We start from the raw sequence: 23,017 nt of genomic DNA, 5'->3' as shown, positions 1-23,017 counted from the left end.
AACATGGATATCTTTGTAGGTTGGACTAGCCCTTAATGTTCAACAGTAATAAGGTAGTTTTATGGATTGTTAATTCGTTTCTGAATAATGTGACCTCTCCGTTTCAATTTAATAAGAAGGTGGAGTTCTCTGTCTGAAGACTGTGCCAATTGTGCACTCTGGACATAAGGTAATCATTAGTACTTCTGGTATATTATCTGGAAAGAACTAAGGAAATTCTTTTTTCTGGGCTACTATTCATTCTATGGTAGGAGTCCAGGGTAGGTGCCAAATTTCTATGGTTACCTTGGTTTACTGGATTGAAACTAGCATTTGGGAGTTCTGTTTGGATGATGGGCCTCAATGTCTTTGTCTGCGACCAATTCCTGAGCAGAGTTAAAGCTATGTGCTATGAACTGCATTTGCTTTTCATCTGTTTCTTTGTGTAAGTCAAGTGTTTTGTATTATAAATCCTTGTTGGTTTAGAACCTCCACATCTCCCTATAATTTTGCAGTGGCTGAGATCAAGTGATGCACTTTTGCTGACCATACTTGTGTACTCCTATGGATTGGAAACAGCATATTTCAGATGCCATAGAACTTGGTGCATAAAAAAATAGTTGAAAATAAATATATCCCAGCAGTTGCTATTTGGTGTAATGATTTTTTTACCTTCTAAATTATGTTTCTCCCTCTCGGATGTGCCAGTCAAATGACTCTGAGGTTGATTATGCTATGGATATGTAGGTAGGTAGTGCTTAGTATTTGTGTCACTTGTCTTTATTTTATTTTTTCACTTTCTCTATGTGTCATTCCTCTCTACTTGAGTGTTATGGAAACTTCAGCTGGGAAATTTCTGAGACACAGGGCATAACATAGTCTCAGTGCTAAATTTGTAGGCACTATTTGCCTATCACTTACCTGACATAGTAAGTTTCAGATTGGTGTATCAGACTTAGAGATATCATTTCCAGTTTAAGTTTTCAGTTGTACAAGATTTAATTAAACAACTCCTGTTGACTTTAATGAAAGGTCTGTGGTCTAACTCCATGCAACTCTGAAAATTTAGGATTTGACTAAATCAAAGTCAGGGATCTTTAATGTGGGCCAGATCTGGTCCATCGTGTGTACTGGCACAAAGGAGTAGAGGTGCTTAAGACATCATCCCCTTACCCCATTGTACTTCTGCAATATACCACAGCTTCTTGTGCTCAAAGGGAAGCAGGGCCAGCGGAACTGCCACTTTCTTCACTCTTGCAGGTGGGCAGGGGTTGGGAAGTGGGCAGAGCCATGACTACACCCTCTCAATGTGCCCAGTAGCATAGCTGTGCCAGAGCATTGTATAGCATCAGGTAAGCTGCAACAGGTATAGACACATCACAGTTGACTCTTTCTCCAGAGTAGTAAGGAGACAAAGAGGCAATTGTGACTCAGGGAATCACTATCTCCATCCCAGGCTTCTTCCAGGGACAATGAACCAATGCACTGCACCTTAGTGCAGGCACTATCCCAAACTGATCATCTGCCCTGTGTTGATGACCAGTTTGGGATATTGCCTGCAGTAACGTGCAATGCGTGGGTTCATTGCCCCTGGAAGCAGCTCTGAGGAGGAGAAAGAGGAAGGCGGTTGACTCCCTGCACTGTGGGGAGTAAGAGGATGGTTTTCTGCCTAAACTAGTGATGAGCCCTTTTCCTATAGCACAGTATCGTGGACTCTGAGCCAGCCAGTCAGCCCCTTAATATTCATTATGCTACTGTCCAAAAAAAAAAAAAAAAAAAAAAAGTGAACTCACATTTTATTCAGAAACTATAAGCATCATTTTTCCTATTCTTGTGCATGTGGTTAGTTTCACTGTTACTTTTTCTGACAGTAAATTAGAATTCCTGTAGGTAATAACAGTCAAGGAATTACTGACCAGCAGGAATATTGTAACCTTAGCCACTTAGTAAAGACCTTAGAAATGCCCAGGGGCCAAGTGCAATATTGCTGTTATAACCTGCTTGGGTTTATATTCTGTCCTAAATTGAAAGTTTTATGCTTTTCCTATTGTGCCAAGATTCCTTCAGCATACCTTCCAGATAATTGGTCACAGTAATGCTCCAGTTGTACTGCATATTTCTAGAGAATGAATGCACAGAACAACAGCCAGTCATATTTTCTCTTTTATTAAGGACATGCTATTTTTATGGTCAGAAAGGTGACTGTGAAAACTGACATCTTAATGTTTTGAATTTATTTTTCTATCAATTACTTCATATCAAATTTGTCATAATTATAAATTGAAAGAAGCAATTTCTCAGCATACTTTTTTTATCTACCTAGATTGTAAATTTTTCAGGATAGGGGCTTTAATTATATGTTTTTACAGTGCTGTCAAGGTTCCTCCCCCACTCTGAACTCTAGGGTACAGATGTGGGGACCTGCATGAAAAACCTCCTAAGCTTATCTTTACCAGCTTAGGTCAAAACTTCCCCAAGGTACAAAATATTCCACCCTTTGTCCTTGGATTGGCGCTACCACCACCAAACAAATACTGGTTACTGGGGAAGAGCTGTTTGGACACGTCTTTCCCCCCAAAATACTTCCCAAAACCTTGCACCCCACTTTCTGGACAAGGTTTGGTAAAAAGCCTCACCAATTTGCCTAGGTGACTACAGACCCAGACCCTTGGATCTTAAGAACAATGAACAATCCTCCCAACACTTGCACCCCCCCTTTCCAGGGAAATGTTGGATAAAAAGCCTCACCAATTTGCATAGGTGACCACAGACCCAAACCCTTGGATCTGAGAACAATGAAAAAAACATTCAGTTTTCTTACAAGAAGACTTTTAATAGAAATAGAAGTAAATAGAAATAAAGAAATCCCCCCTGTAAAATCAGGATGGTAGATACCTTACAGGGTAATTAGATTCAAAACATAGAGAACCCCTCTAGGCAAAACCTTAAGTTACAAAAAAGATACACAGACAGAAATAGTTATTCTATTCAGCACAATTCTTTTCTCAGCCATTTAAAGAAATCATAATCTAACACGTACCTAGCTAGATTACTTACTAAAAGTTCTAAGACTCCATTCCTGGTCTATCCCCGGCAAAGACAGAATATAGATAGACTCACAGACCCTTTGTTTCTCTCCCTCCTCCCAGCTTTTGAAAGTATCTTGTCTCCTCATTGGTCATTTTGGTCAGGTGCCAGCGAGGTTACCTTTAGCTTCTTAACCCTTTACAGGTGAGAGGAATTTACCTCTGGCCAGGAGGGATTTTAAAGGGGTTTACCCTTTCCTTTATATTTATGACAAGTGCGTAGCACAGTGAGGCTAGGGCCTTTAGGTGCTACTTCAAGACTAATGATAATGTAAATCAATCTGTCATTTCTGCCTCCTACATCATCACTACTGTGTTGAGAGGAGAATAAAATCTTGCTTTAAAAAAAGCACAACTGGGAAAACACATAGCAGGTAACGTGCTGTTTCAGATGCATATGATATGTAGATGCTTCTATTGCAGGGTTACAATTCTAACCAAAACCACTCTTGAAAAGATGGCAAATAAAAATGTAATTCTGTAAGTAACTTGCTCACAACATAGTCCAAACTCCCCCCTGTTCTTAGTTCTGGTTTTATTAACACAGAAATTAACTATAAGAAAACTAAGTATGTTCAAACTTTCTCCTCACTTTTAGCTGCTCTTAGTGTTCTTTCTTCCAGGCTTCTCAGTCAAAAGCTCTTTCTAGAGTGCCACCCTACTTCTCTGCCACATTCAGTTGGGCTAGTGAGTCACCAGAACCCCCTTTACGTTCCCGAGAAAGATCAACACATGCTAACATGGTGAATTGTTTGTCATTGTTTTTTAAGGTGATAGTAATGCCTATAGTTCAGGATGCCTAACACTTGCCAGTATGAGACATTGTTTTCAGTTGTTTATATTTTATCAAACTTTAACCATTTGGGATGAAATTTTTCAGTCTATGTGTCTTCCTCAGGCAGCCATTTTGAAAATGGATTATTCATCATATGTTTCTGTGAAGATTTTATTCCTCAGTCACTGCTGACACACAAAATTTCAGTTATGAAGAATAACCCAGTCACCCTTGATCCTATTTTAAGAAATGATCTTAAAATGGTGAAGAAATTATCCTTTAGTTGTGGGTGGTCTGTCAGTGTGAAACTTCATATAGTGTTAGTTTTTATGCCTTTTGAATTTTTATGTCTTTTTTTGTTTGGTTTCATACAATAATTTTCAATAGGAAGTAGTCTCTGAAATTCATCTGTGGCAGACTCACCACTTTTTAACAATTTGCATATATATTTTTAGAAATTATATATCTACGCAAAAATTAGTAGAGGAATGAATTTTAAGTTGTTGAATTCCAGACATCACTTACTATTAAAAGCTGTTATAGAAAAACAAACAAAAACTACATAATTCAAAAGACATACAAATAAACACTGAAATTTCACACTGAAAGGCCACCTACAAGTGAAGAATAAGAATAATGTCTTCACCATTTTTAGAACAGTTCTTAAAATAGTAATTTATACCCCCTTTTAAGAACATTTCCTTCACTGTGAAGTCACAATCAGTACCTCCATAATATTGTATGCTATTGACGTCTGGTACTAAGTTTGTTACATTTCCTTTGTGGATCATTTTGTTATTGCTCTCTCCGTAAACTATCATTGTTTTAGAACTACAGGTAATCTTATTGTGGTGTAAATGACATTTGATTAACTTTAGGAATGTAGGGCAATGGAAAGCAAACTTGCCTTGTGCAAAAATATAAAGAGAAGTAAATGCAGTTGAATAGCAATATTTGTTTATGAACTTTACTCTGTAAGTTGTAGTCATATTCACTTATACCACTTTTTAAAAAATAATGGCCAAGGTAAATAAATGGCCAATCTTGTTGCTTAGGGGTCTTATTGGTCTCTTCCATTAATTCATTTTTTTCAAAGACTAGAAGTCCTCACCCACACTTCAGGAAATTCCATACATCAGCAGCAGATGACAGGGTACTACAGAGGTTTGGATAGTAGGATGGCGCAGCTTGTAGTGTTTCTGCACTGTAGAACACACATTGTAGGGCTATGTCCTGTAAATATTCGGCAAGTTATGTATGTAAAAATAATCAACTTACCTTGGAAGTCATCTTCCTCTAATTGCCTACTGTAGACCTGAAGCAGAGCATGTTGGTACAATCAGTTGTATTCAAGTGTGATTCTTCTCGGAAAAGTGACACTCAAAATGGTATGATGAGGTTTCATGTTTCTCACTGATTCCATGTTGAATTTGCTCAATTTACGATTAAAAAGGTATTGGTTCATTTTCTAAGTGGCAATCTGTAAACTGAACCTGAGCTGTGAGAATCATGTTGGTCTCACTCTTTTTCACACATCTTCATCAGTAATAAAAATGCTGAATGCCAAATTATGCACTCATTCCAATCTGGAATATATTATTGGGATGGGGGCTGTAGGGGAAAAGTATATTTTAAATTTATAATTTCTCAAAAATTCTGAAAATTTCCACTTTAGCAATTTCCATTGCATTGTAAGAGCTTAGTTCACATTTCTAATGCAATATGTCACAGGTGGCCAAACTGTGGCTCGTGAGCCACAGGCTCTTTTACTATTGAAGTGCGGCTCACGGAGCCCCCCACGTACCCCCAGGCTCCACCTACCAGATGGCAGGGAGCTGGGGACCTCCGCTTTGCAGCACGGTGGTGGGGTTGGGACTTCTGCCCAGCGGGGGTGGGGGGAGTCTCCATAGGAGTGGGGCCGAAGCCCCAAGCCCCGGCAGGTGCCTCCCACGGGGCTGAAGCCCCGAGTCCCAGCAGGTGCACCTTGGCTCTTGACCTTCTGAAGATTATTGTATGCAGCTTGGAGGGTCAGTAAGTTTGGCCACCCCTGTAATATGTTGTTCTATTTTCATGCTCCTACAGCTTTACTTATAGTTATTTATTGTTCACTTACCCAGTGCATAAATGTAATAAGAGTAATTCAAACCATTTTATTTTCTTAATTGTAATTGTAATAATTTGGGATATTAAATTAACATATGCCCTCTACCAGTGAGATGCTGAAATGCAGTCTCCCATTTAAGGTCCTTTTAAAGTGTTATTGCTTTGTGGAGTAGATTAATGATGAAATTAAACTGTGATTAATGTCGTGGGAAAGATTCTAGTGAAGCAGAACAGAATTCCTTACAGATCTTCTACAGACCAGTGCTTATTTGCAATTAAATGATGCAGAAGAAGAAACCATGTCGGAAGATAAGCAGGTCATTGAGGAATTATTGATCATGTTATGTGCAAGAATATCTAGTTGAAAGAGCTTCACAAAAAATGCATATATCTGCTCCAGAAGCAAAGTTACAGCTCCTTATGATGGGAATAGAAAGAAATAGTTGATAATTAGTTTTTGATTAAAGAAGTTTCTCAGTTTATATATGATTATCTTTCATTTGTGTTTGAACTGCTTAGTGTCATTTGGCTTTAAATGAATCCCTACTTTTATTATTTCACAGTAATCAGAGAATTCATACCAGACATTTCAAATATATTCTCAATAGCAATTTAACAAATAATGTTAGACTTTGAATTGCTGCACAACACATATTTCTGTATATGACATTAATAGCTGTCTTTATTACATACAAGTTCTAAATAAATATTTTGTTTTAGTTTTTGGTGATAAAATAACCTATTCCTATTTTTCTAACACTGATATGGGAAAGTATGAGTGACATACAAATTACAACTCAGATGGCAAATCTATGTAAGATTTAGAATTCTGAATTTAAATTTGTAAGAAGCCATGAACGATTTGAAGATAATTCAGTATTCAGTAGAACCTCAGAGTTATGAACACCAGCGTTATGAACTGACTAATCCACCACACACCTTATTTGGAACCGGAAGTACACAATCAGGTAGCAGCAGAGACCAAAAAAAGAGGGGGAGGCGGAAGCAAATACAGTACCGTATTGTGTTAAACATAAACTACTAAACAAATAAAAAGAAAGCAGTATTTTTCTTCTGCACCGTAAAGTTTTAAAGGTGTATTAAGTCAGTGTTCAGTTGTAAACTTTTGAAAGAACAACCATAATAGTTTGTTCAGCGTTACGAACAACCTCCATTCCCAAGGTGTTCGTAAATCAGAAGTTCTACTGTATAATACATGCATATGTGATGCCTTGATGCATTAGTTTAATACGTTCTCTATATTAGATATGTTTTAGTTTCAAATTACAAATGTTGTTAATACTGTAGATATATCTATAATCCATGGTTTATACCATTCAACACTTGTCATTCAAACGCCAATGTAGTAGTGCAAGGGTAGTACAATGTGTATCATATGTCAGTTAAAATGTGTCAATTATTAAATAAAATATTCTTGCTCTACTATTGATTGTTCCAAAACATTCACACAGTCTTTCCTTTTGGCCACTCTGACTTTTTAGAAGTAAGAAAAGTAAAGGAGTAGTAATGAAATATAAGAAATAAATGTGTCTATGAGTCCTTGGTGGTGATAAACCATATCAATAAACTATGAGTAGTTTACTACCAGTTTCTGAATATGTAATTTTCTTCTGGAATGTTTGGTCATTTTTATAATATTAGATTACTTTTATTTAAAATATGATCTGGTTTGCTGTGTAAGCCATGAAAAAAATACCCATTGCTGTCAATATCTCATGCCAATGTTAATATGGCTGAATGAAGTGGCACCAATACTAATGACTTTATATTGTGTGCAGGTTTGAGAATTTTCATAAACTATAAATAATTTATAATACACAGATTGAGCTCTGTCTTGCAAACAAGCAGTGTTTTACTATAAAAATTTACAATTCAGAGTTAACCTCCACCCTGTGAACCTGATGCTTCATGGATGTGGCATCATACTCATAAATTAGTCTTTAATTGGCGAAATTAAGCCCTTCTTTAAAATGAAACCGCCACCTGCTCTTAGATACAATTAGTCTTTATTACTTCTAATTATTTTTTTTTCAATTAAAAAGAAAAAATATTATGAACAGTATTGAAATCTGCAGTCAACAAGCATTTGTAAAGAGAAAAATATTTTAAAAGCATAATTTAGAGCTGCCGGTTTCCTCACTTTTTATCAGGGCTTGGAGACAGATGTTTTTCATTTTGTGTTTTAAAATGATTGTTTTCAAAATGACGTTATCAGAGCTATGGTTCCTAAAGGACTAAGCGCTAACAAGAACATCTGCATCAGAATACAAGAAAATTGAAATCCATTACAGCAGAAAAAATAGTGGTGGGGTAGTAGGAATAGAGGTCAAGGCAACAGATGAAGGTAAATACATGTCTTTAAAAGGAAAGGAAACCAATAGAAGCCGTGAATTCCGAAAATGAATCTGATCACTCTGCCTTTACTCTTTTGGAGTTATATTTTTAAAGTTAGATGCACATAAATAATTACACATCTGTCTTAGGTGTATAAATGCCTGTTGCATGTGTGCAAATGTATGTGTATATGAACAGTTGGTGCAAATCGCCGTTTTACCATGTGCCAATATACACTAGCTGAGCAGCTAACCACAGGTATTTACATGCATATAATAGCAACACTTCAATAGCTGTGCACACCTGGCTTTCATCGTTCTTGCCCACAATTCAAAAATCCTCACCATTTCTTTGTTTTTATGTTTTATTTTTACTCAGTTTCCCTTTCCTGAAATATGGCTACATAGATCCCCATTTTTGGAGGAACATAGCCCCAAAAGTGTGGATCTGTGGAGACAATCTATTTGGAGAATTTTTGTTCAGTGGTATGTATTTGTAATTTTCCTCACTGGGCTAGCTTTAATGGGATACACATTTCCGTTTCGTGAGGCTCCTGAGGAGAATGCAGTCATCTACTCTCATTCCAGCCTACTTGTAACTGCACTTTTTACCTGTCAGGGAGGTTGGCTTTTACCACTGGCCCACCTAACACTCACCAACTCTTCTGTTGCATTTTTGGGGAAGGGATGTCACAACCTCTTCCGTGCCTTTGATCTTATAAGCAAATAGTTACTAATTTCTGGCACTACCTCCGCCAATGTCAGGAGTTCTGTTTTTCTCTCTTAGAAGCCTTTCAGTTATCACCACAGTTCCATAACCCAGTTCAGGTTGTGTTGATTCAATGAACATTTCATTGCCAGTTTACAAAAATAAAGTGAACAAAAGTAATAAAATTAAAGGTGACTGCAAATACAATCGCGCTTAAACAAATACAGTGGTAAGTACTAGGTTGTCCTGTAACTTAGTTACAAAGTACTGAAATATTTTCCTAGACCAACGTTCTGGTATTAGCTTGTTTTGTTCTCTGACCCTTGTCAGAGAGCACCATGACAGCCTCTGAGATTTGAAAATATTCACAGAGTGTCTCTGAGAGGAGACCCTCATCACATCAACATGTCAAAAGTCTCTGTTACCATTATGGGTTTATGTAGTCCTCTAGTCCAATCAAAGGTGGTTATTATACTTGGGAGACATGCATTCATTAGTGAAACTACATTCCTTTTCTAATATAGATTCTGCCAGTTAACTTTTTTTTAACCTTAAGAGGTATGGATATTGAGCTATTGTTTCTTTAACTGTCCCATTCCTCTTTCATTAATGACATCTTTGAGATAGGTCTTTGTTGACACATTGTGTAGTTCCTGTTAGATAAACTTCCCATTCTAACAGTTAAGCAGACGGTAAGACAATTGTCTGTTCTGTTACTGCCCCTTTGCACTGCCAGAATGATGTAAGGGATCTTAAAGCTAGCAGAGGCAGCCATTGGGAAAGATCCTCAAGATAGGGGGAGTCCCCACATGCTGTAGAACCAACAGTTGCTCTACACAGCCTTCGTCACAGCCAGTGACATAGGTGCTGTATGGGGACTGTGGCCAAATTTCCGCTGCACTGCAGCTATTCTGAGCTGTGTGAATAACCCTAGGGAGATGGGGAGAGCCAGATGTAGTTCAGAACAGAAATCAGGCTGCTCTAACTTATGCACAAAGGTAGCTTACAGTCAGATTCGCATCCCGTCACTTCGTCATTCTTATACTTAGTGGAGCTTGGCAGAACAGAGAATACAATCAGAAATTCTGTATGTTGAGTATTGTATATATTATTAGACAACCTTATCGACCTAATACAAAACCATAATTGTTCATCTAGATACAGCAGTTTAACTTCCTACCCTCCAGACTTGTCATATTTTTCACAATGCTCATATGAATATAATGCAATAATGAATTTGTCTTTCACCATCATTTACTCTGTGTGTGTGTGTGTATACAAGCACTCTGTCAAATAAGTCATATTTAACAAAATTCCTTCCCTTCATTACGAGTATCACTTAAGATTGAGGGGGGTGGGACTGTTCTGTTTACTACATATGTGCTGCAAGAGTAATTTTCAGAGGCAGAGATGGAGTAACTCTAACACTGAATCAACGTAACTCTATAACAGAGACACACTCTTGTTCCATAGAACTCTTCTTCGGAAGCTTTTCATTTGTTTTATTTCATGAACATACTTATCCATTTGGTTGTTTTGGCTGTGACTTTCTAATACTTGGCTTTAGTTTAGTGCAAATAGAGTAGGACAATATACTTGTCCTGTGTAGGAACATTTTTGCTGTTTTTGTTTTGTTTATTTTTTTCATGCACCTTTTAGAATCATATAAGTTGTGGGATGATGATGTCCTTTTATTATTTTGTTCTTGAGTTGTTCCTTGGATGTGAATATGCCGTACCTATTTTCCCACACAAATAAGCAAGTGATAGTCATGTGTTCTGTTATGGTGGTAGTTCTTCCCTTTCCTCCAAGCTTCTCTATTAGAGCTATCTTCTGTGAGAGAGCAGTAATTAGGAGTTTAATTTTTCTGTCATTGCATACCTACTGGGAGGGAGTTAGTATCTCTTCTGAGAGAGTTAGATCTTAGTGCCTCTTTTAAATTGTTCAACTACAGTCATATTAGTGTGACTTCTGAAGAAAGATGGGAGCTTACTTAAAGAAATTAAGAATTCATGAAAGTGTTTCTATTCATTTTACTCTTTGTAAACCCTTTTTCAGAATGTGGTGCCTACCTGTGACAGTATCCTTCATTCTCACATGAACTGTGTTGGTTTCAGTGCACTTATATGAGGAGGAAATAAGCTTTTGCCCATGCACAGACGAGTCGCTTCTCTGGTCAATGGTTCACAGCTTGACTGTTGATGTTACACATTTGTTGAGAACAAGGGAACGCGGCTTCAGTTCTAAACTGGCAGAAAAGGTCATGGCCAGGAGTTTCAAAAAAAGGTGCCAAAAGTTAGACTGGTGAGTGCATTTTTAATGGACTGAGTACATGGTCTGGTTTTCAAAAGTGCTGAACATTCAGCAGGCTACTTGTATTTAGAGTTCTAAATATGTACCTAGAAGTCTAAATTTAGGCCCCATTTTTGAAAATCACAGCTCATGACTATTTAAAAATAGACAAGGATACTGGCTAAAGATGGTAGGGAATCCTGAAAAAAAGAGCCCAGTTTCAATAAGATTATCATCTACCTTCCTAATTGAGAATCCAACTGTAAACGTCAGATCCTACCATGACCTAACACCCAGATGCTGATCACTATCCCAGGGATGTAATTAAATCTTGTACAGAGAGAGACTGAGTCCTTACATGAACCACATCAGCACCAGATGAAAAGGCTGATTCTCTTTCATCCAAACCACAGCGGAGCTGAGAAGTTGCACTAGCTCCATACTACTTTTGTCAGTCCAGGGAGACTGTTCTAACCCCCCATTTTATAGTAATGGCCCCAAAGTTGCAATCTTATTATGGGAAAGAAAAACTAGCCTAGCAACTACACTACAGTAAAAGAAAGTGTATAGTAGATAACAGATATGCCCAGTATAGTTAAATATTTAAATTACATTGAGGCTGTATTGCATATATTAAAGATTTGTATATACTCACATAAAATCAGTCTAGAGAAATAGTGGATCAGTGTGAATAAATACTAAAATAATATTTTTGTTTTCAGAATCTTTTCTCCATCAGCATAGTGTTGCCTTTTTCTTTTTTTAATCTTGCCCTTCTTAGAGAAAAATATGTCCCTCAGATTACCATGTCCCAAGGGGAGACCATAGCAAAACCTAAATGTACATCAAAAAGACAAAGAGATTGTCTTCCCTAGCATTTCAGGGTTGAAATTTCACTGCTTTGAAAATGTTAGTTTCAGGTTGAGCTCACTAGGAGACTCTCACCAATGTCCTCTGCCTCAAAGAAATAACTGGGAAGAACAGTTGAATGATGAATTGATCAAACACTTCAAGGAGTCCAAGGGAGCTTTAACTCAATGTAGTTCTCTACAGAAGCTCTTCTGCTCCTGAGGTCAAGTATTTCAACTGCGGTAGTATTAGATAATCTGTGTGGCAACACTTGGCAGAAAAATTTGTTTTCTCTGCTAGGAAAATAAATAATGAGAGTATAGGAATTCTCCCTTGATTGTTACTAGAGAGACAGTTGATGAAAGAGTGCATTCCAAAATAATTAGCATAGAAAATAACTAAAAAACGCAAATACTTCTGTATAACTGTTAGTAAATGTTGACTTTTAAATGGCAAACACTGAAATTTTCTCAAGATGGGAATGACATTTTATTCTGATAGTTTTATGAAAATCACTGGACTTGATCTTGAAGAATCAATGCAGACTTCTCCATTCCTGAAGTCGATATTGCTCCTGAGTTCAGGTTATCTGAGAAAATGTATGAGCTATTTATAACTTCACATTAACTACATTTTCTTATGGTCTATTCAAGTTTGTTATCCCATGATGCTTTTTCAATTGTTTGCCATAGTTTTCTAATATAAGCCTCAGGCATGATAAGAAACATTATAAAAAATATAGATAGCAATGCCAGTGAAAACCCATGGAAATTTGCAGGTATAGAACTATTAATGTTACTATTTTTCAGGAGATGGAAATCAATAAGCAACCTGATCAGCTGGGCTGTGTCCTATGGAATTCCATAAGAATATTTTGTTTGCAATCGCTCTTACATTTCCTGTGCACTTTTGGGGAACTATAGGCTGGTTAGTCTGTGTATGGGAAAGAGCCACTTCTTTCTACAATCTGCCTAGCCACAAGAAGCTCTCAGTGAGCTGTGCTCCACAGCACAATGAAGCCAAGCCCCTCCATGTTCTCCCCAACTCCTCCTCCTCCTCCACACTTTAGAGTGAATTTAAATGATTCTGTTCCATCTGGGGACCTTCACAGCCTTGGGGAGACATAGCACCGGATTTGCCCCAGGTTGTGTAGGCTTTATTATATGAATTGTATGTTTTGATTCTGCTATGTACTGTACATTATGGATATGATGAAAAATATCTTGTAAGATTAGCTGTAGCAAGTAGACTTCTACGCACTGTACTAGAGCTGTTTGTACTTGAGATATTGATCAGTGTCCACAGAGCAGGGTGGAGCTATTGAATACGAACTTAAGCCTTATTTTTGTGTCTTCATTTTATGTATTAACTTCATATCATATTTCCTAAAGGTATTTATTTATCTTCTATGGGTCATTTTTAAATATTAAAAACAAATCGCTTGTTCATTTTTTCCTGTCCCTAATGATGATGTTAATAAATGATTTGTCATGAGATACACATTAACCCAGGAGAATTTATTATTACAGGTTTAACAACACAAGCTTTCATTACCTGACTGATAAAGAGCAATAAATGAATTCTTAGTGCTGTTTTAATAAGATTTTTTATATAATATTTTTAACAGAATGCTTATGTCACCATGAGTAGTATCCTGGTGTCTGTAAAGAAAAATATGTTTAAATCCTTTTTAAAAGTTAGCTTTCAATACTGACAAGCTTTTACTCTATGGAAGCTAACAAAAAGCTCTCGCTGAAAGCAATGTTCATTTTAGTAGGATTTAATAGGATAATTTTAAAAATATTTTGACAATAAAAATAAGATGTAGTTTGGAGTGTCATTCAAAAATGCTATTGTTTAGCCAACAGTACTGAAGGAGGAAATTTGTAATGCATTTTTAGGATGTCTTGCAGGTCGGGTGACCAGACATCCCAATAAAATCGGGACTGTCCAGATATTGAACTCTGTCCCACGTCCCGAACTATTTACGATCGGGATGCCATTTGTCCCAATATTGTAGGGTTGCCAGGCCTCTGGTTGGTGTGGGGCTGGCAAGCTCCCTACCTACCTGGCTCCACACAGCTCCCCAGAAGTGCACATCGCCCTCTGGGTCCTAGGCGCAGGGACAGCGAGGGGGACTCTGCGTGCTGCCCCCTCCATGAGCATTGGCTCCGCAGCTCCCATTGGCCAGGAACTGCGGCCAATGGGAGCTGTGGTGGTGGCGCCTGCCGGCAAGGCAGCACACAGAGCCACCTAGCCACACCTCCGCCTAGGACCCAGAGGGAAATGTTGCCACTTCTGGGGAACTGCCTGAGGTAAGTGCACCCCAGCCCTGAGCCCCCCTCCTGCACCCAAACTCCCTCCCAGAGTCAGCACCCTGAACCCCTCCTCCCGTGCCCCAACTTACTGCCCCAGCCATGAGACCCTCCCTTGCAGCCGGGGCTGGAGCTGGGTCCGTGTGACCCCACACGCAGCTTGCGGTGGGGGCCACAGCCAGGGCTGTGTGACCCCACGGCATGCACTGAGAGTCAGGGCCGTGCGCCCCTGAGTTGCAGCTGGGGCTGGAGCCAGGGTTGTGCGACCCCGACCCGCGGCATGCAATGGAAGCTGGAGCCAGAGCCCTGCAGCATGTGGCGGGGGCTGGAGCCGGGACCCTGCGCCCTCCGACCCACAGCATGCGGCTGGCAGTAAGCTGGGACCCTGTGCCCCCTGACCCATGGCATGGGGCTGAGGCTGGAGCCGGGGCCATGTGCCCTCAACCCGTGTCAGGAGTCGGGCCTCGCGGCTTGCAGGGGGAGCTGGACCCGGAGACTGGAGCCGGGCTGTGTGCACCCCCTTGCAGCTTCCTAGGGCTGTGCACCTCCCTCCCCTATAGTTCCAGTGGGGGATGTGACCCTGTGGCTACCCCTCCCCCAGCATGTGTCCCAATATTTTATTCCTGTGATCTAGTCACCCTACTTGCAGGTCTTCTACACACCCAATTTCTAGTCAGCTTCAGTGAGAGTCACGTGCTCTTTAACCAACTGCAGGTTTTTCATCTCAATGAAATTTAAATGTAATAATTTCTTCTTATAATTTTAAACATTCAGGGGTTTTAAAAGCATATAAACATATATTTAGCCATCTGTTTACTAGAGTTAATGGTGATAAATAGACCATCTTTTATGTTTTGTTCTGTTTTTTAACATGCCGTTTTTTAATGTGTTTTGTACTTAACTTGAAAATTCCTATTGTAGTTGAAGGCCTACATTTTCAGCACTGCTATGACTGCTTTAATTCTTACTCATAGACTTTAAGGTAGGCAGGGACCATTAAGATCATCTAGTCTGATATCCTGCATAACATAGGCCATAGAATTTCACCCAGTGATGCCTGCATCAAGCCCAATAACTTCTTGTTGAACTAGAGCATATCATTTAGAAAGACTTTGTGTCGCTCTGGTGCCACAAAGCAGCCATAAAGCTAATGGATCCAGCTCTTTAAGGATTCTTTTGGGCAGTGCAGAATTAGCGTAATAGCTCTAAACCAAATTCTTTGCAACTGAACTTGTTTCAGGAAAAGGGAGCAAGGCTGTGGCATTGCTTTGAACCAGGGGCAGCTGGGCATAATTCCGGGACCAAACTAGCACCCAAAGGCCTTGAAAATGCTGGGAAATCATCAAGCTGTTTGAAATCCATCTTTGTCCTACCTTCCATTAGCTCCCAGTACAGCTCAGCCAGACCAAAGAATCTGAATCACAGTATTTCTTTAAAAAGTATAAATAATCTTTTTGAAAATGAAATCTCACATTTATTTTGCTACTACAAATGTAAAACAGTTCCCAAAGTTTGCTAACAATATTTGTATTTTGTAATACTGAATTTAATGAATTACACTTTAAATTAATTTTTATAGGTAAATATAAAGTACAAACAGGGTAACATATTTTGTTCATATGTAGGAGAGCTGCTAAAATAGTTTATCTATTCAGGGACATACCCAGTCCCCCTCTTGCATGCTCACTGAGGTTCCACAGCACAAGGGATTTGAATAGGACATGGGGAGACACACAGTAGGTGTGCACTCTATGATTGGCAGCGAGCCCCAAACAGTAAAAGGAGGGCAACAGGTGGCGGCACAAGGGATCTGCTACTGCACAGATCTTCCTCTCCATCTCCTGTGTGGGGGACAAATTTAATTACCTGATGTAGGCAATAGTAGCTTCCATGGAATAGGTCTGCTGTGCTTGAGGATGATGATTCCTTCCCCACTCCTCTGAGTATCATTCAATTACTAAGATATCTAATTAGACCTGGTGCTAGGAATTGGGGCTCAGAGTTAAGGTCAAATACGGATCCCATCAAAGTCAGTAGGAGTTTTGCTAATGAATTAGATAGGACTTGGATTTGGCCTTTAAAGATTTTATTTTATTTTATTTCATTGCCAGATTATTGCACGGTTTCTTTTTTTTTAAGCAATTCCAGTAATAATATTATATTTACATCATGTCCTTCAACCAAAGCATCTCAAATTACTGGACTTTATAAACAGTAAACATTCAGTCATTTGTGAAATACAGCCATATCTGAGCGCATTGGTGGCAACAGTTTGTGCACCACTATACAACAAAATAGAGCAAGAAATAAAGAACTGAAACTGTATGGTGATTTTAGAAAGGCAGCATGAAATTATTTTGCATTCAGCCAGGTGACTGAGACTAACACCACAGCTCTTACTAAAAGTGCCATAAGATCTTTACTGACCACAGCAGTTAGGACTTCAGTTTTACATTTCTTCTGAAAGATGTTTCATCTGAATGACAGCTTAGTATGTGTGAATAATTAATTCACTACACACACTATAGGTTCTGAAACAATGTGAAAATCCATGTTTATGTGCTCTTGTATAATTCAGTAAGTAACCAGCACATTTTTTCTTTTTTAATTATAAAAAAGTGAGACGTGTAAAGGAAGCTACTCAAAATACATTAACACTCCTCTACAAGTGTAATTTGAAACTCATGAAACATTAATACATGAAGTAGGTAATGTTGTTTTTATGTTTCACAGAAAAAAGAAAAAGGAAGAGCTGTGACATTTCCTTGTATGTTATTAAAACGATGTATCGTGGAGAATTCAGTTTCTTCCTCTCTTCCACTCAGAAACTTTTGATTTATGTTAATACAAGGAAGAAGGACCTAAACAGGAGCTCCTCACTTAAAGTCATCCAGGTTAACATTGTTTCGTTGCTGATCAATTAGGGAACATGCTAGTTTCAGGTTGTGCAATGCTTCCTTCTGATGTCATTTGGAAGCTGCCTGCTTTGTCCACTGCTTGCAGGAAGAGCAGCCTGTTGCAGCTAGCTGGTGGGGGCTTGGAACCAGGGTGGACCGGCAGCCCCCCTATCAGCTTCCCGCTCCCCTAAGTTCCCTGTGCATCAGCTGCTCAGCAGGCTATCACTTGCCTGCAGTTTAGCTATCCCTCCCCCCACTGCCATGTGCTGTTCCTGCCCTCTGCCTTGGAGCTGCTCGCTGAGACCCCTGCTTGCTGTGCGTGGGGGGGTGGGGGGGGAGAAGAGGGAGGCTAATGTCAGGGTGTCCTCCTCCCCCATGCTCCTGCACCCCGCTTACCCCATCTTCCGTAGAGCAGGGGGGACACATGGACAGAGGGAGCTGCTGCCTTAGGCTGCAGCTGCATTCTGGTCTCAGCTTGCTGATCTAATTAACAAGGCAGAGTACTTCTGACCCCACTCTGCATACTTAAAGGGGAAATGCACATCTCTATCTCTCAAACACACACAGGGTGTGTGTCTCTGTCTCTGTCTGCCCTCCCTCCTTTCCTGTTGCCTTGTAGAATGTGAGAGTTAACCCTTGAGTTCGTCATTTAGCAGTAAGGCATTCCCTGGGAAATATCTGACCCTCTGACTCCTCCACCTCAACCAAGCTTCACAATCATCATTGCTGTGTACCAGTATTAAATTGTTCGTTTAAAACTTATACTGTGTGTGTGTGTGGATATATTTTTGTCTGGTGAAAAAAATTTCCCTGGAACCTAACCCCCTCATTTACATTAAGTCTTATGGGGAAATCGGATTCACTTAACGTAGTTTCACTTAAAGTCGCATTTTTCAGGAACATAATTACAACGTTAAGTAAGGAGTTCCTGTACATAGATTTTTTGTGCTATTTTTCATTATACCTTGGAAAGATAGATTTGTCAATGGCTAAATACTTCCAAGAAGAGTGTGACCATATGTATAATTGAGCAGAGACAGAATTCCTATTATTCTCCTGTGAAAGAAAAGTCAGTGTTCAGGTGCTGAAAATGGGGAGAAGTGTCAGAAGTGCGATGAGCCAGACCTCTCAAATGGTCAAGGCCCAAATGTGGGACACGGTGGGTGACAAAGACCCAAAATGAGGGACAACAAAACAATTATTCATGCAGGAAACTTAAAACACTAAGGATTCTTTCCTTTAGTATAAATAACTCTTCCCCTAACCTCAGTTCTGAGTCTTCATTTCTGATGCAAATAAATTTTCAACAATAAAAGTAGACACCAACTTTTGTGGAAAATTGGTAACTTTGGTGCTAAAATGAAAGACCTGCCTTGAGAAGTATAGGTTCAGCTGAATGGAGGATTAGCAACTGGGGCTGACTGGGCCCTGAAGATCATGGGTGGGGGAGGAGCCAGCTTAGGCTGGTTGGAACAGCTTGGGACATTTGTAGATGTAAATATTGCCCTGCTGTATCTGCAACACTGTACTGGTGCATGGGAACAAAGTTATATTTAGTACAAAAAGACCAGTCTAGTTTCATTGTCAAGCTGACTTAAGTACTAATAGTAAATATGGAGCATAATGAGAAAAAGTGAAATAGATCTATAAAATTCCTTTATTATGTTATAGTAATCTAAGATGATTGTAACACAGGAAAGACATTTTTATATGCTGTGTATCATTTTTACTGTACTGGTGTCCATCAGTCAGGGGTGTGAAAAATCCAAACCCCTGATTGATGTAGTTATGGCATCCCAGAGTAGGTAGCATGCAGCCCCTTTCCACCCTGGGAGAAATCTCATAGATCCATGGTAGCAGTGCATTCAACGTGCAATCAGAGTAGCTAGAGTGAGTGAGCCCTGCCAGGCTGTCTAGTAGTCCCAGGTAAAGTAAGTTAGTTAAAATGAAGACAATGTGGAATTGTGATGGGGTAAGTGGGGCAGAGTCAAGATGGAGTTCTGAGTGGTTAAAATAGAACTGGTGAGCGTGGCAGACAGAGAAATTAGATAGAGGTGGAATTTGGAGATCAAAATGCAAATAGATCAGTGTGAAATAGTTTTTTTTAAGGGAAGAAATATGCATTTATTTTGGGGAATAAAGAGGTGGAATTGTTTCAGGATGGGAGGAGAGAGGTAAAATGAGAGAATAACAGATTGCAATTAGCTGAAGTGTATAAACGTCAAAGAAGGAGAAAAGGAGTACTTGTGGCACCTTAGAGACTAACAAATTTATTTGAGCATAAGCTTTCGTGAGCTACAGCTCACTTCATCGGAAAGCTTATGCTCAAATAAATTTGTTAATCTCTAAGGTGCCACAAGTACTTCTTTTCTTTTTGCGGATATAGACTAACACGGCTGCTACTCTGAAAGAAGGAGAGGAATTATTAGGAGAGATTCAGGGTGTGGGTTATAACTAAAAGTAATGGGATGAAACTAAGACAAAAAACTATATTGAATAGCCGGAAAAAACATCTTGACAATTAGATGTATTAGGTTATTAAATAATCTCCATAAAGAAATCCCATTACTTGGGACTTTTATAACTTGAGAGGACAAAACTGAAGAAAAGAATCCCATGTCAGCAGGGAGATGAAAAGTTATTTTGTTATATTAAAACTGAATTTTGGTATAATTTGGAGTTTTCTTTAAAACTTTCATTTAGAATAGCCTTTAGACAATATTAGATGTGTTTTTTAAATGTGTTTATACATCCAAACAAAATTTATTCCTCACTGGGATTATAATAGTAAATCCAATTTTTGAAGGGATCATCATTTAAAGAAGAGTTAATAATGAGAACATGTAATTCACTATTTCTAAAAGAATGTGATACTCAATAGAATGTGTTTTCTATTTCAGTAGGTAGAAAATGTATAATAATGTATAGAATCCAATAGTGATCACATTTCTTCTCCAAAAATAAATGGTAATAATTTGTGTATTAAGTTTGTATTTTTAAGAATTGTTGACTATTTATCTTCAACATTTAAAAATACTTATGGTGATGTTTCTTATTGTCAATGACTATGGTACTTTTATTGGAGAACTGAAGTTGTGGTTTTACACTAAAAAGTGACTATAAAGTTGACACCTTTTTACTCAGCAGATCTGCTCTCTTTGTGTATTTAGAGTCATGTCTAATTACTTACATGATTACATTATTATTGTTTTTTTACTACTGACCGTCCTGCAGATCAAACATAACAATGGGAGAGTGAACTGGATTTTGCATGTGACAAGAATAGTTCAATTAAATACCTAATACAGAATACTTTTGCAACCCCACTGACTTCAAATTATGTGCTGTGTTTCATCTGTGCAACTCCACTTAAGGCCAATAGGTTGCACATTTGTAACTGGGGGCAAAATTCTGCCTCCAGAGCCTTTAATGTTGGTGATGAGGCACTCTCCAAAATGAACTCATTTTGGCTTTCAGATTCCATGCTGAGTTTGCAGGGCTGGCATTTATTTAAAAAAATGTGTAAACTGAATTTTTTATATGAAATCAGTGAGACACTATAGATATGAAGCCCCACAATGCAGTTTTAAGGTAGATCCTACCTGCCAAGTCATCTTTTAGAGTAGCAGTGAAAAAAGTACTTCGGAGGACGCCTGTAGATGGACTGAAACTCAAATTTTTTAAATTAAACTCATACTGAATTATTTTTAATTAACTAAAAATGTCATTGGATTAAATAGACATATATGGGGGGGGGAGGTTATCTTGTGAGAGTTCATGTGCCTTGCTTATGAAAAATGTAAAAAAGGACTTTACTAAACCATGTGACTTTACTTAGATATTGTGTGTGCAAATGGTAAAACACTCACAATTGAATCATGATAATAAAATGTACCCAGTCAAAATTAACTGGTTAGAATTGACCGTAAGAATCTAACCTTCAAAAGTGCATAGGTAGGATCTGAGTCTGACTTCTGAATTTAAGTGAGACACCCACTGATTCCAGTGGAATTTCTGATAAGTACCAGCCCAAAAAGGTTCAAAATGAGCTTTAGTATGATGGGGTTTGTTCTTTTTTTAAATCAGCTAAATCAGTATGTCTTTCGGTCTTCCAACTAGGCTTTTATACTGCACCCATCACCATGGTATCTCACTGACTTGCCTGCTTGGCTATAATGGCACAATGTGCCTAAGGCTGACAAGTCACAGGTACCGCAAACCCCCAAAGGAGCTTAGCGTTGCATATACCATTGGGGTCAGGTAAAGTTTTTTTCAGTATGTGGCACAAAACCATAGACCTTCAAAATATATACTAAAATAAATGCCACATTATTGAGTCGTCTTGGCTGATTCCATGTTCCCTGAGGAGCTGATAACTTTGCATTTCCGAAGATGTAAACAAAAACAGATAGGAAGGTTTCAGCTAAAATACTTAGCAATTATTTAGTATTTTTATCTCTAGATCTCAGATAACTTGTATGTGAGTATTTTTATCCACATTTTATTGATGGAGAAACTGATCAATAGAGATGTTAAGTGGTTTGACCAAGTTCACACTGTATGTCAGTGACAATTTGGAATATAACCAAGGTCTCCTGATCGTGTGCCTACGGACTCCTTGATATTTAGGTCTTGGAGCACAGAACTGCACTTAGCTCATTATTAATAAATAAGAACCTTATGCTTTTATTTCTTTAATTTTACATAACGTCTTTTGTTAATGATGAAATGTAACTGAAATGTCAGAGATTAAAAACTTCAAATTAGATGCAAAACAATTTAAACATTAAAATCTGTTATTTTAGATTACTGTTTTGAATTTGCATATTTTATTAAATGGAAAATATTAATCATTCTCCATTTTTTAAATGTATCATACTTTTAAAGATTTGGCTGACACGCTCCGCATACAGAACTGAGGTGACTGGTATTTTATTAAAACCTAAAAAAAATGGATGGGTAAACTAGAACAAGCTTATTTTCTAGGGAAGACATTTTATCTGAAAGTTAGCCTCTTGAAATTAGAATAATAAGATGGTAATGTCAAAACAATGAAAATCATTTTAATTTTTTTTTATATTTACATGTTTTTATTGTTGCTGATATTGAAATGACAGTTTTTGGTAAAAATAATTTCAAAACTGAAAACTATTATCCGCAACTTTCTACTACACATAACTTTCATGTATGAATGAGTGGATATCAGTATGCCAGTGTATATGGAGGTTTGTGCAGAGAAGTTGTGTTAACAGAGTATTATAAGACATATGGTATACTAAAAGATCAAAAATATTTTTAAAGAAATGTATATTGCAAACAAATGTGAGAAAAATCACCTGTACGCTATGTTGAATTTTTAATTCTTTGGGCCTGATTCTCTACTCACAAAATGTGAATTGGAAGTTAATCTACTGCAGTTAATAACATTATACCAGTGTAAAACTTGTTTAAATGAGAGGAAAAATCTGTCCTTTTAGGGAAATGCTCCTCACTGAAAACATTTCAGCAGAGGTAATAAAACATGTAAAAATGACACATCCTATTAATTAAACAAATTTTACCTTCAGAGTGCTCCCTTCTCTGATGGTGCTACATTTGCATAAGATGAATAACATTTTATCTTTATCATAATATATTTCTATATACTGGCGAGAGTGA

General features: G+C 38.2%; 1 protein-coding gene across 6 annotated transcripts in view; it reads left to right on the top strand.

The window, feature by feature from the left end:
* NOVA1 (NOVA alternative splicing regulator 1) overlaps positions 1-23,017 on the top strand; it is a 229,519-nt gene that overhangs the window by 201,178 nt on the left and 5,324 nt on the right. The window lies entirely within an intron of this gene.

This window comes from Natator depressus, chromosome 6, assembly GCF_965152275.1.
Source record: "Natator depressus isolate rNatDep1 chromosome 6, rNatDep2.hap1, whole genome shotgun sequence".
In the NCBI taxonomy this organism is placed as follows: domain Eukaryota; kingdom Metazoa; phylum Chordata; order Testudines; family Cheloniidae; genus Natator; species Natator depressus.
The sequence above is the reverse complement of the archived record's forward strand: the minus strand, read 5'-3'. Positions and strand labels throughout refer to the sequence as shown.